Here is a 9108-nt window from a genome sequence, read left to right on the forward strand (position 1 = left end):
AAAAAAAAAAAGTAAATAAATAAATAAATGAATAAATAAACAAATAACACAGCACTCGATAATGCTGGACTCACATGGAAAGGTTTTGGTTTCACTTCCAGAGACTTCCCTGAACACACCAGATATGCCCATGCCTAGAATCCCAGGCTGGCTGATGCTGGGGATGAATCACTGCATAAATGCCTTGTTGGGGTGATTCTCTCTCCCTTGCTTTCTCTCACTCATAGAAGAAATAAGTAAATAAACTTAAGGAAAAAGATCACAGATCTAAATGTTAAACGTGAATCTAAAAACTCCTAAAAGGTGACATAGAAGAAAATCTGTGTGATCTTGAGTTCAAGCAATGACTTTTTAGATACAACAACAAAGAAACAATGTATCAAAGAAAGAATTGATAAGCTGGATTTCATTAAACTTAAAATTTCTGCCCTGCAAAAGATACTGTGAAGAGATTGAAAAAGAAACCACAGACCCAGCCATTGTAGCATGTGCTCGATGCTGCTGCTTGGCACACCGAGGTCTTAGGACAAGTCTATCTTTGGTTCCCAGTCCACCTTTAAAAAGCTGGGTTCAATGGAACAAGCTGTTGTCACAGGCGCACAGGAAGCTGAGGCAGGAGGATTGTTAGCTCAGAGTGTTGGTAATATCCAAGACCCTGTCTGAAAGAACCAGATATGATTGTGCATTCCTCTGGTTCCATTTACTTGAGAAGCTGAAGAAGGAAGAATGTAACACAGCAAAACCTTATCTAAAACACCTCACAATACCACTGCTGCTAAAGAGAGAGAGACAGAGACTGAATGAAACCACAGACTGAGAAAAAAAATTTGCTAAGACCCATCTAGGTCAAATACAGTTATCTGGGGGTCAGCAAGTGGTGTAGTGGTTAAGGCACAGGACTCTCACATGGTTGACCAGATCTGACAGCTTGAAAATCATGCAGGGCACATGTAAATGCATGCCCAAAATCTCAGGAGGAAAATGAAGGAGAAGGGATTACACGTGGCCGTCCCTTCTGGGGGTGGAGGGTGGTTTCCCTCTCACTGTGTCTCTCTGTTGTCTCGCTGTTGAGCACAGGCACTCTATGACAATAACCTTAAGAAATGTTTTCTAAAATATACAAAGGACTCTTTTAGAAATCAATAATAAGACAAATAATGATAACAGACATTCTCTTAGCTTGGGTTGCTATACCAAAAATACCACAGACAAGGTAGCTTATAAATAACAGAAGTTGATTTATCATAGTTCTGGAGACTGAAAGTCCAAGGTTAAGGTTTAATCCTCTTGAAGGTCTGCATGAGGACCTTCTTCCAGGTTGTAGACTGCTGACTTCTTGTATTCTCATACAGTGGAGAATAGAGAGAGTTTGTCATCTCAGTATTATTTTAAGTATACTAATTCCATTCATGAAAGCTCTGCCCTCATCTAATTCTAATTACCTCCTGAAGATGTCACCTCCTAATATCATCACAAGGAGGTGGGTAGAGTTTAACATATCAATTTTGTGAGACACTAACATTCAGTCCATAAATTTTATCCCTTAACCTTCCAATAAATTTGTCTTTCTCATATGAAAAATACATTCATTCCATCCCAACAGCTGCGAACACTTCACTCTTTCAAGGATCAACTCAAAAGTCTTAAGTCCATCATTTCATCTAAATATCTAAATCAGATATGGGTGAGACTCAAGGTAAAGGTCATCCCAAGGCAAAGTCCCCTCCAGCTGCCAACTGTGAAACCAAACGTGTTAATGCATTTGCAAAATATAATGGTGGGAAGGGTATACAATAGACTGTAATATTTCAAAATGGAGAAATAGAAAAGAAAAAAGTGGAAGATCCCGTGTCCAAACTACAAGGGAAATTCCAAGAAATCTTAAGGCTCAAGAATAAACCTCTTTGACTTGATGCTCTTCCCTCCAAGGCACACAGCGGTGAAGATATGCCCACCAAGACTCACTAAAGGAATTGATCCAATATTCTGTATTTATTGGGGCAAAAGTTCTAAATTCCAGACCCACTTGTTATAATCTACTTAGCAAGAAATAAGAGGACATCCAGACATAGCCAAATTTATTGGAGTTTATTGATTAAGCAGGAGGCATGGGGTGGGGGGAGTACTCATGTCTCTCAAAACCCTGCAGCCCCAAGTGGAAGGGGAAAGGAGCTTATATAGGCCAAAAATGCACAATTATGTCCAGGATGACTTGATGATTTACAAGAACAAAGAGCAGTGGGCTTGAAAAAGTAGGGGGTAGGGCTTTTATAGAAGCAAGAAAAAGCAGGTAAGCAGGTTATGCATCCTTAAGGTGATTAGGAGAAGTGGGGTTTTAAGGACAATAGGAATGTTAATCATTGTATTTACTCTTTAACAAAAGGGGAGAGAGGAGGTTTCCAGTCATAGGAATTAAACAGTTCATAATGGAGGCGCTCCTCCAAGATGGAATCATGCCTGTTTCGCACTGAGGTGGCAGTCCTGTGCCCACAGCATCATCAGGCAGGGGTCGGGCCAATATTGTATGATTTCATTTATATAAAATGTTCAGATTAGGTAAAACTATAGAGATTTAAATTAGATTAATGGTTGCCTATGGCTGGGGATGAGAGCTGGTGGGAAATGGAAAATGATTGACTATTAAAATATATGCAGTTTTTTGAGTAAAAATATATAAAATTTAGATTGTTGCTATGGTTATAAAACTCTATGAATACAATCTTTAAAACATAAGATTCATAATTTCAATAGGCACATATTATGGTGTGTAAATCTGTATGTAAATAAAGATGTAAAAAATTTTTAAAAGTACCATATCTCACATTAGAAACACTAGAAATATTATTTTTCTAATTGTTCTGGGAGTCTTAGGCCGAATTCTTAAATGCTAATATCTTTTCTTATTACTGTGACTTGTTAGCTTAGACATCTGTCCCACTGAGACTACAGATAAAAAAGGCTTAGAGAAAAAGTCTCACCAATAAAGCAAGATAGACATGAGTGTATGCTGGGTATGAAAAGACCCTACCTTGTTCCCACCTTCTGTAACTGAGTCCTTTGTGCAAATAAAACCCTAATATGTGCCATGGTGGTAAAGGGCACTGGACTCCCACATGGCTGACTGCTGTTCAAGTCCTGGACCTGGCAACTTGCTTTCTCGCTTTCCAAACTCTCTCTCTCTCTCCCCTCTATCCCTCTCTGGTCAAATTTAAAAATAATAAATAAATAAAAAATAATTCTAAAAAATATATATCCAAGATAAAATTAAAATCTCTGAGCAGAGAGGGTATATACCTTTTTAAATAGGATCAAGCCTAGGGAGATAGCAAACTGTCCATCCTGAAGTTGAAGTAGTTGTAAATCTGAAATAAGCCTGTATGCCTAGTATGTCTAGGTGTGAAAGGGCTGAAAATAACCTTTGAGTTTACTATGACAATAAATGTGGTGAGGTAATTTCCAGGAAATTTCATAGTTTCTTAAATGAGTCATGTAAATTATCTTTGGAGTTTCAAGATAGTCCTGTGGCTGGAACAATTATACATGTTATACAGAGAATATGCAAGGAAATGCAAAGGTGGCAATTCGATGAGGAGACATTTCTTGTGATGTCATGAATGGAAAGGAGCATACCCAAAGACCAGATAGTGAGATAGGAGTTAGACCCCATTTACAGGTAGATAAAAGAGCCTCTCCACACAGAAGAGAGCTCTACTGTGTGACTCTTGACAATTCCTCTTCTCCCAGTCACCATATTCCTTTGACCTTAGGCATGTAAATCTTGTTCTTGACTAATTCATGGCCCAAAGCTTCTAGGCAAAGAATCTCCTGACCTAGGTATCCAACCCCAAATTAGGAAAATAATTGGACCCATCCAGCATGTGCCCCTCTCTACCATTAGGGGAATGAATGTGTAAGCTCACCTAGAACAAGCCTGAGCAAGGCCTCTCAGACCCAGATAAAAACCCTTCCCTCCAGTTTCTGTTCAGCAACCCATTTTCTGGGACTGCTCCCTTCTTGGGAGCTCTGTTTTTCCTTCAATCTCCTTCAATAAACTCCCCACTTTGCTATACCTACTCTCTGTGTCCTCATTTCTAACTCCTCCTGAGCATTGGACAAGTGCTCACTGCAAGTGCTGAGTCCAATCACCCCTGCATCCCTGAGTTTCTGTGTCAATAGGATAAGTTGTTTCTCAAAAACAGTAATAAAATATAATTCCATTTCTGTAAAAGTAAAAAACAACAATATGGAGAGGTATGTATCAACCTCATGTAGTGGTTGACTTTTTCACAGAAAAAAAAAAAGATGTAATAGGTATAACAAAATATTAACAGAAACTAGTGTCTGTTCTGAATATCTAGTATTCTTTATTTTAGGGAAGATATGTGGAGCAAATCAATTACTTTAATCAGCATGAAATGATACAAATGTTTTGTTAAAAATTTTAAATAAAATTGTAAATAATTATATATGTGTTGTAGGTATGACTCTTATTCCATAAACTTGGATGCCATGTTTATTTTTTAAAAACTATATTATATTGTATTCTGAGGAGACAGTAGCTCCTAGTCTACCTATGTTCAACCGTCTGCCACCCCTCCCTTCTGACGTGTTGGCACTACTGTCCTTCCTCCTCAGTGGAACAAGTTTGTGGTCTCCGTACCTCTGTACACTTTCTAGTTTGGGAAAATATGTTTTCAGCCTCTCTGTCACTTTCTTCCTATGCAATCTTCAGAACCTTGAGCCTTAGGGGAACAAAAATCATGTGCTCCTTCTTTTCAGGTCACCCTCCCAAAGTCATGTCTACTTTTTTCTATTCTGCTCTCTAATCTGTAAGACTGACATCTAATGACTATACCAAATCAATTCCTTTGCTCTTTGACTTTCATTCAACTAGAGATATTAACAGGATATCAGAGAAAAATAATAAAAGGGAGATTTGAATACTTATTCTGCCTCCTCACTTCATGCCATGGTACAGTTTGGCAATGTCCAGTTTTTACAGAAACCCACAGGTTCTGTTGAGCATTGCTCTTCTATAGCTATGGCTTTCTTTGGGTTTCAATGACTACTTTCTCTTTTTGTCTTTCAGGTTAATGGCTCCTTGGAATTACCTATGTATGATACCTGCCTTTGGTTCAAATTGCCTTGCAGGGAAGTAGACATGGAATAGTTGTCTGCAGTAAGTGGTTTTTGGAATAATAATGTTTCTTTCATGTCAGGGTAGTCCAGAGTTGAGGCCAAAATGATAAGCATTTTAATTATCAAACAATTCCTGTCACAGACAGTGGTAAAAAATAAAATCAATTCCTGCCACAGACAGTGGTAAAAAATAAAATTATCTTCTATACTGAATAGACAATTATTAATTACAATAAATTTTAATAAGTGTACAGTTGGCCCTCAATACCTGCAGGCTTGACATTCATGGATTCAATCAAATACAAATTGAATTCCCTCTACATTTGTGGATGACTGTAAAGAGTTTCAAAGTCCTTGGATTATATTTTTTTTCTTGGAGAGGTTTTCACTATAGGGCGCGTGCGCTCGCCAGACAGAGACAGAAAGCGAGAAATCACCCCCCAGGGGAGATGGTCACTCTGCAATCCCTTCTCCTCCATTCTCCTCTCAGGATCTTGGGCACGCGCGCACACGCGCCCAGGCGTGAGTTTTAAGCCACTGGGTCCGGGACACGAACCGCGGTCAACTACGTGGGAGTCCAGCGACGTAGCCATTACGCTAACTTTGGTTCCCCAAAGTCCTTGGATTTTGATATACAGTGGAGATCCTGAAATCAGTTCACAGCAGATATCAAGGGTTGACTATGTAATATTTTTTAGGTATTAAGTTAAATAATATCCATGTATTACCTCCTTTTATCCTTGAAGTATTTTCAGAGAGATTGTTTTTCGTCTTATTTTACATATGAGACAATTGAAACTCAAGGGCATTAAGTGACTTGCCCTAGACTACATAACTACTAAATACCAGGGACAGATTTGATTCCAAAGAACATAAAAGTGATATCTCTATCTTAGCTTGTTTTATGCTCCTACGAAAGAATACTTGAAACTAGATAATTTATTTAAAAAGTAAAGAAAAATCCCAGATTTCTTTCTTAACAGTTCTGAAGACTAGGAAGTCCAAAGTTCAAAGTTGAGGGGTTCAAATTTGGCAAGCTTTTCTTGCAGTATCACCCAATGCCAGAAGAAGAATAAGAATATCTATAAGCAGCAGAGAGCAAGAGAGGGCTTATATTAATTTGTTATTATATTGCTACAGAAATACCTGAGACTGGGTGATGAACAACAAATAAAAGTTTATTTAGTTTAGGATTATAGTGGCTGGGGCCTCAAAGGAAAGTGGGTAGAAAAAAGAGCCTCTGGTACATAAAAACACAGCTGAGAGGAATAGACAAGTCTACAGGCATGAGCAGAGGGTGAGAGAGAGAATAAACAAATTACAAATTTTTCCACTTCTGTCCTTCCCATGCTCTCAACTAATTGAATGACACCTGCTCAGACTAAAGAAAAGTCTTTCACTCTCAGTTCACTGGCTCACATGCCAATCTTGTTTTGCAAGATGCTTTCCCACATTGAAGATAGTTCTTCCTGTTAAAGGTCTCATGACCTCCAAATGCCATTACATTAGGGGCCAAACTGCAGCACATCCACCTTTGAAGGACATTATCTAAACTATAGCAGGACTGAACTTATTTTTATAACATACCCACTCTTGTAAAAACAAACCCATTATCGTGATAATGACATTAATCCCTTCATGAAAGTAGTCTTCATGATCCCTTGATCTCTTATTGGTCTCACCTCTTAATACTGATACACTGGAGATTAAGTTCTCAGCACATGAATTTGGGAAGAAACATTCAAACCATAACTGTGTCCCTTGAAGGGATTCATTATTTGAAAATGATTGTAGAAAAGAAGATAATGAGGCACATACATATCTTGCAAAGTCAAGGATTTGTCCCATATTGCTGCTGATTCCAGAAACTTTTAATTTATTATCTAACAACATAGATAAGCACTGGGGAATAAAAAGGAGGGGGAAAGGTAGTTAGTATCTCCAAGGAATTAAAATAATCTGGTTCATCAGCCAATGGAAATATGAAGTTGTAACAATATATGCAGTCATCAGAATAGGAGAAGCATGTGTGTGCTAGTAAAGAAACCACAAAACCTTACTGTCTTTAACCAGCTGGTGGTATGGTGGTTAAGGTAGTTGGATCCCAAATGGCAGACTGAGTGATTCGAGTCCCACATCTGGCAACTTGTAAAATATACTGAGCATATAACATGTGTGTCAAAATCCTGACAGGATGGACAAATGGAGAAAAAATGGTGGCATGACCCTCCCCAAGGGGTGGATGCTTTCTCATTTCTCTCTCTCTTATACCCAATGGGTGGATGCTTTCTCATTTCTCTCTCTCTTCGTCTCTGTTAAGTGTATAAATAAATATTACTGGCTTAGCATATCATATGTTTAATTCTCACTCATGTACAGTCTGATGTGATTTGTATGTATGCTAAAGAGGAAGGTGGTAGCATGCGTTCAGGATGGGAGTGAGATTTCCTTTCTTATTACTCAGATATTCAAGCTCTATAACTCTTGTAATACCAACATCTCAACTTGTGACCTCAAAGACTACTAAGACTGGATTTTAAACTTTATAGCCACAAAGGACTCAAAATCATATTTTGCTGAATAGATACAGTTACATGACACTATCTGATAACAGGAAAGAAGGAAGAATAGTTTAATTTGACCAGGAATGAGATGAGAACTGGATATGAGTGAGAACTGGTACTTTTCACAGTTCTCAGTGGTCTGTAGAGATTATCATTTAAATAAGTAGATTGAATAAATAACACCCACACCAACACAGGTGGAAATCATCCAATCTGATGAAGGCTTGAACAGTAGAAAAAAGAAGGACACACTTCTGTTTGTCCGGGAACATTCACCATATATTGCCTTTGGATGTTGGTGCTTATGGTTCTTGGTCTTTTATTTGGACTAGAGCACATATTATTGACTACCCTGGGCCTTAGGGCTTTGGACTCAAACTAAATTATACCACTATCTTTCCTGGTTTCCTAACTTGTAGATGGAATATTATGAGAATTATCAGCCTCCCAAACTCCATGAGATAGTGCACACACATTTACAAAGGAAATTTTAAAAAGTTTGTGGGAAAACTGGGATTAAGTATGAGTTTCAGTGCAAAACCTTTTGCAATACATGCATAGTTTTTTCATAACATGCATTTTCCATGAACTTTTGGAAAAATTCTTGTGTGTATACCCAGATAGATAGATAGAGATACACATTTCTATCTATATAGATGCATAGCGATATCTCATACAATCCTGTTTCTCTGGAAAACTCTGATTAACACAGGTAGATTTTGGCATTAAGAGTTGTTCTATAGGAACAATATTTTAAGAATTTTGAACATTATCCTTAAAATTCAGTATTATGAAATTTTGAAAGTTGTTTATTAACTGTCAAGAACTATGGAGTATGAGCAAAAATTGTTTTTGATATGTAAAGTTATTGTGGAAAACTGTAAAAAATAATTAATTAATTAAAAATAAACAAATATCTAATTGATAAAAAATCAATATACAAAGAAGAAAGGATTCGTGAATTAAGAGTGGTGTGTGTTTAGCCAAGTGTAAAACAGCACCAATGTACAATAGATCTAAAACACCTTTAAAGGGAAACTGTTCTGTGGCCACTTAGTCTTCTTTGTAGGACAGCCCAAATAAATAGTTTAGAAATTAAAAAAAAAAAAATTAGAAAATGTTTTCTCATATTCTAGTTTTCTGGAAGAAACTGTGTATATTTGTGTTATCCTCTAAATGTTTGTTAGAATTCACCATAAAACCATCTGGATTTGGAGATTTATATTTTGGAATTTATATTTCATCTGTTATATACTTATATTTTGGTTTTATACTATGAATTAAATTTTAAAATAGTTTTAAAAAAAGAATGAGTTTTCTGACTTGATTCTGGGGTTTCCAGAGTTTACTTTTTAATGTAATTAGTTTTATTTATTTTTTTTTCAGAAGATTCTTTTATTAAAAC

Source organism: Tupaia chinensis, unplaced genomic scaffold, assembly GCF_000334495.1.
Source record: "Tupaia chinensis unplaced genomic scaffold, TupChi_1.0 Scaffold144426_1, whole genome shotgun sequence".
Classification (NCBI taxonomy): domain Eukaryota; kingdom Metazoa; phylum Chordata; class Mammalia; order Scandentia; family Tupaiidae; genus Tupaia; species Tupaia belangeri.